This window comes from Jaculus jaculus, chromosome 1 (genome assembly GCF_020740685.1).
Source record: "Jaculus jaculus isolate mJacJac1 chromosome 1, mJacJac1.mat.Y.cur, whole genome shotgun sequence".
NCBI lineage: Eukaryota > Metazoa > Chordata > Mammalia > Rodentia > Dipodidae > Jaculus > Jaculus jaculus.
The window spans coordinates 269,761,506-269,770,619 of NC_059102.1; the positions used below are offsets into that span (position 1 = coordinate 269,761,506).

At 40.6% G+C, this 9,114-nt stretch overlaps 1 non-coding gene across 1 annotated transcript; it reads right to left on the reverse strand.

Annotated features, from left to right (window-relative positions):
- Positions 1 to 899: 899 nt before the first annotated feature.
- On the reverse strand, positions 900 to 1,007 carry LOC123458266. Its single transcript, XR_006635559.1, has one exon. It is a non-coding gene; the product is annotated as a U6 spliceosomal RNA (small nuclear RNA).
- Positions 1,008 to 9,114: the final 8,107 nt, after the last annotated feature.

Below are 9,114 nucleotides of genomic sequence, written 5' to 3' on the forward strand. Positions count from 1 at the left end.
ATTTTTAGCAATCAATTCAAGGTGTCTTATATCTTTACAAGATTGGGATTGGGGTTCTAGTTCAGTGGTAGAGCACTTGCCTAACATGTACATGACCCTGCCGATCCTCATCATTGAAAAAAAAAAAAAAAAAACTTTCCCTGGGAATATATTCACAAGGCTCTGCAGCCATCACCATGAATGATTTTCAAATGTTTTCATTACCACAAAAGGAAGCCCTCCACCCACTGAGCAATTGCTCCCCACCTCTCCTCCCCACATCCTACAGCACCTCATTACTTTCTGTCTGGATGGATTTGCCTCTTCTAAACATTGCATTAAGCAGAACGCTGTTGTATATGTCCATCCCTTCTTCTCTGCCTGGCTTTTCACAGCATCATGCTTGTAAGGTTCACTCGTGCTGAGCCATCTCTTCAGTCCTGAGACAGCCTTTTTTACCCAACAAAATCCCTGGAGGTTCCCAGTTGTTACATTAATTAAAAAAAATATTTTATTTATTTATTTGAGAGAGAGAGAGAGAGAGAATGGACACGCCAGAGCCTCAAGACACTGAAAACAAGCTTAAGACACATGTGCTACCTTGTGCATCTGGCTTCACATGGGTACTGGGAATTGAACCTGGGTCCCTAGGCTTTGCAGGCAAGTGCCTTAACTGCCGAGCCATCTCTCCAGCTGTATGTTGCATCTATTTTTTACTGCAAAGTACTATTTGTATGGTATATTATTGTGATTACACCATACTTTGTGCATCCACTCACACACTGAAGGACCCATGGTCTGGATGGTATGTTTTCATCCTTACTAAAAAAATTCTATACACATACAGAAGGAGGAAGCAGTAATTTGAAGGCAGGTGTGGTAGCTCACACCTGTAATCCCAAGAGGATTACCATGAGTTTGAGGTCAGTATAGGCTCCATAGCAACCCTATCTCATCCTTGCTCAGGGGCCATGCTAATCTTCTCTGTATTGTTCCAATTTTAGTACGTGTGCTGCCGAAGTGAGCACCATAGCAACACTGTCTCAAAAGAAAAAAAAGTTACTCCAGGATATAGAAGAGAGCCATATAGGGAGATGGGACCCTGGCATCTTCAAAAGAAAGGCCAGTTAACAGATTCTGCATCTGGTCCAGAGAACTAAGCTGTTTACTATCAGAGCTTAAGGTATTGACTTGCTCTGACATGGTGACTATTTTATTTGGTGAACACAAATCTCTGCATCTGCCTCTGGATCGGCCTATTCTGGGAATTTCATATAAATGGAATCTTCCAGTTTGTCACATGTTCTGTTCAGTTTCTTTCTCTGAACACCACGTTTTCCAGGTTCGCCGTGTTGTAGTGTGGACTCACAGGTGTGCTCAACCTTTGGACATTGCAACAAGATGTCGTATCTATAAAGTTCTCATGTGAGAACTGTGCAACCGAGTTATAGAAAAAATATCATGTTGTTTGAAGTAAGTTTATAGTTTTGTTTGGGGCCACATTCATAGCTATCCTGAGCCACTTGTGCCCCTGAAAGCAGGCTGGACACACCTGGAGCTACATGCCTTCTTTTTTTTTAAATTTTAACTTATTTATTTGAGTGTAACAGACAGAGAGATAAAGAGGCAGATAGAGAGAGAAAGAATGGGCACGACAGGGCCTCCAGCTGCTGCAAAGGAACTCCAGATGCATGACCCCCTTGTGCATCTGGCTAACGTGGGTTCTGGGGAATCAAGCCTCAAACCAGGGTCCTTAGGCTTCACAGGCAAGCGCTTGTCTGCTAAGCCATCTCTAGGCCCTCTACATGCCTTCTTATAGCTCAGCAGCACCCTTACATAGACAGAACCCATTTTCTTTGTCCCTCTTCAGATGATGGACATTTGGGCCATTTTTCTCCATGAGCTTCTTGTGGGAGGGACAACATCTCATTTATTTCCATTTATCACATGACTAAAACATAGGAGGATTTAATGAATGTTTGCTTGGCCCCAATGTCCAGGTTCCAGGCTGACCCTTAGCCACTCCATTTTCTAGAAATCCCTCCAAACCTTGAGGATGGCCCTGTCAGACAGAGGAAGGGCAGGGCAGGGAGCTGGGAAGAACATGGTGTCATCAGCTGACTCAGAAGCTGGGAGACAGGCTGGGCAGAGCTTGCCTGTTATCTTCAGGGGCCAAACTTCTAATGACTTCCATTGGTAAACTGTGTGAAAGGCTGCACAGAAGGGTAACGTTTATCTCCCCAGAAAAGGCTTGGTATATGCCCTTAATGGAACTTGCCTTGAGGCCTTAGATAACATTGCAGGAAATCTGCAGACTAAATTCCAGTTTTGAATTCTTTGAATCCTGATAAATTATAGGCCACTAAGCACAGAATTTGGCTTGGTGATGTCAGCTTTCAGTGTTCCTTAACCTCTGTGTCCATGAGCTTCCATTGCAAGTAAGCAGGACACAGCTGGCATTGTGTACACATGTTTCTTTTTTTTTCTTTTCACAATTTTTATTAACATTTTCCATGTTTATAAAAAATATCTCATGGTAATACCCTCCCCCTCCACACTTTCCCCTTTGAAATTCGATTCTCCATCATATTACCTCCCCATCTCAATCATTGTACTTACATATATACAATATCAACCTATTAAGTACCCTCTTCCCTTCCTTTCTCTTCCCTTTATATCTCCTTTTTAACTTACTGGCCTCTGCTACTAAGTATTTTCCTTCTCACGCAGAAGCCCAATCATCTGTAGCTAGGATCCACATATGAGGGAGAACATGTGGCGCTTGGCTTTCTGGGCCTGGGTTGCCTCACTTAGTATAATCCTTTCCAGATCCATCCATTTTTCTGCAAATTTCCTAACTTCATTTTTCTTTGCTGCTGAGTAGAACTCCATTGTACAAATGAGCCATATCTTCATTATCCACTCATCAGTTGAGGGACATCTAGGCTGGTTCCATTTCCCAGCTATTATAAATTGAGCAGCAATAAACATGGTTGAGCATGTACTTCTAAGGAAATGAGATGAGTCCTTAGGATATATGCCTAGGAGCGCTATAGCTGGGTCATATGGTAGATCAATCTCTAGCTGCTTTAGGAACCTCCACACTGATTTCCACAATGGCTGGACCAGATTGCATTCCCACCAGCAATGTAGAAGGGTTCCTTTTTTCCCACATCCCCGCCAACATTTGTGATTATTTGTTTTCATGACGGTAGCCAATCTGACAGGAGTGAGATGGAATCTCAATGTAGTTTTAATCTGCATTTCCCTGATGACTAGTGACATAGAACATTTTTTTTAGATGCTTATATGCCATTCGTATTTCTTCTTTTGAGAATGCTCTATTTAGCTCCATTGCCCATTTTTTGATTGACTTGTTTGATTCCTTATTATTTAACTTTTTGAGTTCTTTGTATAACCTAGATATTAATCCTCTATCATATATATAGCTGGCGAAGATTTTTTCCCATTCTGTAGGTTGCCTCTTTGCTTTTTTCACTGTGTCCTTTGCAGTGCAAAATCTTTGTAATTTCATGAGGTCCCAGTGATTAATCTGTGGTTTAATTGCCTGAGCAATTGGGGTTGTATTCAGAAAGTCTTTGCCAAGACCAATATGTTGAAGGGTTTCCCCTACTTTTTCCTCTAGCAGTTTCAGAGTTTCAGGTCTTTAGTCCATTTGGACTTAATTCTTGTACATGGAGAGAGAGAAGAATCTATTTTCATCCTTCTGCAGATACATATCCAGTTTTCCAAACATCATTTGCTGAAGAGGCTATCTTTTCTCCAATGAGTATTTTTGGCATTTTTATCGAATATCAGGAGGCTATAGCTACCTGGACTTACATCTGGGTCCTCTATTCTGTTCCATTGATCGACATGTCTGTTTTTGTGCCAGTACCATGCTACTTTTGTTACTATGGCTCTGTAATATAGGTTAAAATCAGGTATGGTGATATCACCAGCCTTATTTTTGTTGCTCAGTATTATTTTAAATATTTGAGGTTTTTTGTGATTCCAAATGAGTTTTTGGATTGTTTTTTCTATTTCCATGAAGAATGCCTTTGGAATTTTGATAGGGATTGCATTAAATGTGTAGATTGCTTTAGGTAAGATTGCCATTTTCACAATATTGATTCTTCCAATCCAGGAACAAGGGATGTTTCTCCACTTTCTAGTGTCTTCTGCAATTTCTCGCTTGAGTGTTTTAAAGTTGTAATTGTAGAGCGTCTTTACTTCCTTGGTTAGGTTTATTCCAAGGTACTTTATTTTTTTTGATGCAGTTGTGAATGGGAGTGATTCTCTGATTTCATCCTCTGTGTGTTTGTTGTTAGCATATAGGAAGGCTACTGATTTATGTGTATTTATTTTGTATCCTGCTACATGGTTGTAGGTTTTTATCAGCTCTAACAGTTTGCTAGTAGAGTCTTTAGGGTCCTTTATGTATAGAATCATGTCATCTGCAAATAATGATAACTTGATCTCTTCCTTTCCAATTTTATCCCTTTTATGTGTGTCTCTTGCCTTATTTCTATGGCTAAGACTTCCAAAACTATATTAAATAAAAGTGGGGACAGTGGACACCCTTGTCTTGTTCCTGATTTTAGTGGAAAAGCTTCCAGTTTTTCCCCATTTAGTAATATGTTGGCTGTAGGCTTGTCATAAATAGCTTTTATTATATTGAGACATGTTCCTTCTATTCCCAGTCTCTGTAGGACTTTTATCATGAAGGGATGTTGGATTTTGTCAAATGCTTTCTCTGCATCTAATGAGATGATCATGTGATATTTGTCCTTCAACCCATTTGTATAATTTATAGATTTGCGTATATTGAACCATCCCTGCATCTCTGGGATAAAGCCTACTTGGTCAGGGTGAATGATCTTTTTGATATACTCTTGTATTCTGTTTGTCAATATTTTGTTGAGAATCTTTGCATCTATGTTCATGAGGGAGATTGGTCTGTAATTTTCTTTTTTTGTTCTATCTTTGCCTGGTTTTGGTATCAGGGTGATGCTGGCCTCATAGAAGGAGTTTGGTAGAATTCCTTCTTTTTCTATTTCCTGGAAAAGCTTAAGAAGCCATGGTGTTAACTTTCCCCATGGCATGGTTGAAGCCCTGGAATCCTTCAACCAGACTAAGCTACAGTTGTCTTCTGTGGTAATGAGCCTGATAATATAATGTCAGTGTCTTCTTGTTGTCATCAGCTAAAAACAGCATGTTATCAATGTTATTTATAATATTACAAGATCTGCTTGTCATATCATTATTCTTATTATTAATGGTCGCCTGCCTTATCTTACTTCCTCAGCCTCCAGCTGGGATCTCCTGCATTTATGCCCCATATGAATCTCTGCCTTAAGGTCTGCTTCTTGCGGAAGCCCAAGTGTGGGCAGGTGTACCTCAAGTGCTGGGACCACTGGGCCACGGGACTTAAGCATCTCCATGATTCTTGCCGAGGACTTAGTACTCTCCTTTTAACATTTTCATTGACAATTTTCATACATGTACCTATTGCTTTTTGATCATAACCCCCTCCCATTACCTTCTGTTTTTCCTCTTTCACTGAACCCCTTTTTCCAACTACTCCCTCATCTATTTTATGTCATTTTTTTCCTTCCTTCATCATCCATTCTGGAATGTTGATAGGCCCAATATTGTGCAGGTTTCTTCAGATAATGACAGCTGCCATGAGGTCATGAATGCAATGGCCACTTTGTCTCTGGAAGACAGAAATCCAAAGCATTCCTCTCCATCCTCTGGCTCTTTTATCTTTCCCTTCTTCTACAATAATCCCTGAGCTTCAGAGGTGGGGATATATATATTTCATTTAGTGTTGAGTGCTCCACAGTCACTTATTTTCAGCACTCTGATGAGTTTAAAGTCTCCCCAGTTGTCACTTCCATTTGCATAAAGAATCCTCTCTGATCTAAGGTGAGAGTGGATAGCACCATATTTAAGCCAGTGAGTTCTCCTTGGATGCTTATGTTGCTGGTCCCACTTGAAGACTTTCCCCAACAGATCAAATCCTAAGAGACACATTGCACAACTGGACAGTGCTTGGGTGTTTGGGTGCCTTCCCAAGGTGCTGGATCTTATCAAAGTCAACTTGATTGGATCAAGATTCAAGCAAGAGACAAACTTCTTGGCAGGCCTGTGAGGATGTTTCCAGGAAGAAGTAGCTGAGGGTAGAAGATGCCCCCTCAGAGTGAGCAGCCCTTCCAATGGCAACCTAGATATAATAAATCCTTTTTATAATATGGGTTCATTGTATCAGCTCTATTCCTCTAGAGAACCCTAACATAGGGATCATATCTGGGAAGTAACTTGTACCATCCTCAGCCAGTGGAATGGTGAGCATGATCTCTTGATTTTGAAAAGACATGTATGCAGGTGAACTCTTCAGTCTTGCTCACATATGCTGGTTGGTGCATTTACAGGATAACCTGGGCCTTAAAGGATTAGTCATACAGAATGGGATGAAGAATAAGAAGGTTTGGGATGGGGTAGAGCTGGTAGTAAGGGTCTCAGAGATGAGCCCAGAATGCAAAAGCCTTAAATCTTATCAGTACCCCAGGATGCACATAAATGCAATCACCCCAGTTACCACCCTCCATGGAGTGGTCTGCCATGCCTGGCCCCATCCCCACATTTTTGAACATCCTGTCTTCTCCTTCAAGTGTGTCTCTTTTCTCTGCTTGCTTGCATAGCTTTAATAGAAAAAGAGAGAATCTATAAGTGTATGGCTATGAGGATAAACCCATTTTACTCTTTGCCATACCAATTTTAATATTGTTTTTGTTTACTGACTATTGTGGGTTGAATTACGCCCCTCAGAAACAGAAACAGTTGGCTAGAGAAATGGCTTGGCAGTTAAAGTGTTTGCCTGCGAAGCCAAAGGACCCAAGTTCGAGTCCCCAGGACCCACACAAACCAGATGCACAAGGGGCACATGCATCTGGAGCTTGTTTGCAGTGGCTAGAGGCCCTGGTATGCCCATTTTGTCTGTCTCTCTCTCTGTCTCATCGCAAATAAATAAATAAATAAATAAATAAATAAATAAATAAATAAATGAATGAATGAATGAAAAAGACTAAAACAGGTAAATAAATAAAAGAAAAAAAATTATTAAAAAAATAAACAGAAACAGTTAATCACATGACTAGACAGACTATGAAATGGGGGAAAATTGCTAGCTATATATCTGACAAAGGATTAATATTTAGAATATGCAACAAACTCATAAAAACTACATAAATATCAAGCAACCCAATCAAAAAGTGAACTAATAAAATGAGCAGACAGTTCTTAAAGGATAAAATATGAATGGTCAATAAACATAGAAGACATGGGTGCTGGAGAGATGGATTAGTGGTTAAGTTGCTTGCCAAGAGACCCCTGCTTGACTGTCCAGGACCCGTGTAAGCCAGATGCACAAGACGGCACATGCATCTGAAGTTCGTTTGCAGTGGCTGGAGGCCCTGGCACACCCATTCTTTCACTCTCTTTCTCTCTCTGCCTCTTTCTCCCTCTTAAATAAGTAAACAAATATATGTGAATAAATATATAAGTATAAATAAAATAAATATATAAGTAAAATATATTCTAAAAAACATAGACGAAATGGCTGGCCAGATGTGGTGGCACACACCGTTAGTCCCAGCACTTGGGAAGAAGAGGTAGTATTATGGGGTCTGGCGTTGTACAATTAAAACCATTGACTCATGGAACATGAGGCAGTTTTATTGGGTAAAAAATAAAGAAAAAAAAAGCAGGTCTGGTATACTAGGTCTGCGCCCCAAAGGGAATCTCAGGGAGGCAGCCCTGAACTTTTCACAGTGTCAGCGTTTATTGGAAATAACCACATGATGTTAGAAAAAAAACCCAGATGCAAGTTAACCCATAAGTCACAATTTATATGTGACAGTTACAGCCATAGAAGTAAAAAAAAAAGGAACTTGTAAACAGATCTGTTGGCCAGTTACAAGAAGCGCCCCTTGGGGGTGTGAGGTAGGCCTGTGACCAGGAGTCCAGCTTATCTTAAAGAGTTTGCTCAACAATGCAGGCCCCAGGTAATGCTATTCAGACCAGCAGAGCCTCCTGTTTACCTGCCATTAGCTAAACAAGTGTTTCATTCCATTCTTTTATGAGCTCCTACAAGGAAGTGACTTCTATTTTCCTCTAAGATAGGTATAAAGAAGTGTAGAGAAATATAACATTTTGCTCACTTTATAGTAGGAAGATTGCCAGGAGTTCGAGGCCAGTCTGAGACTACATAGTGAATTCCAGGTCAGCCTGGGTTAGAGTGAGTCTCAACCTTGAACAAAAAAAAGGGGGCCCAACTTCATTAGCCATCAAAACCGTTCCATCTCATCCCATTCCAAATGGCAGTCTGTTAACTTAATAAAAACCAATAATAACAAATGCTGATGAGGATGTTGACAAAATGGAACCCTTCTATACTGCTGGTAGGAATGTAAACTAATCTAGCCACTATAGAAGACAGTCTAGTGGCTCATCAAAAATAACTAAATAGCCGGGCTTGGTGGTGCATGCCTTTAATCCCAGCACTCGGGAGGCAGAGGTAGGAGGATCGCCATGAGTTCAAGGCCACCCTGAGACTACAGAGTTAATTCCAGGTCAGCCTGGACCAGAGTGAGACCCTACCTCGGAAAAAAAAAAAAAAAAAAACTAAATATGAATCTACCATATGACCCAGATATACTGCTGCTGGGTATTTACCTGAAGGAATCTTACTTAACATATCACAGAGATACTTGCACATCAATGTCTACTGCAGAATTATTCACAATGGCTAAATTATGGATCCACCCTAGGTGTCTAGTCATAGAGGAATGGATGCAGAAAAGTATATGTACACAATGGAATTTTCTCAAGATGAAGAAGAACAAATCCAGGTGCGATGGGGCATGCCCATAATTCCAGCACTTGGGCAGCAGAGGCAGGCATATCAGGAGCTCAGGGGCATTCTCAATTATATTGTGAGTTTCAGGCTAGCCTGAACTACATGAGATTCTGTCTCAAAAAAAAAAAAAAAAAATCCGTCGGGCATGGTAGCACACACCTTTAATTCCAGCACTCCAGAGGCAGAGGTAGAAGGATCCCTGTGAGTTTGAG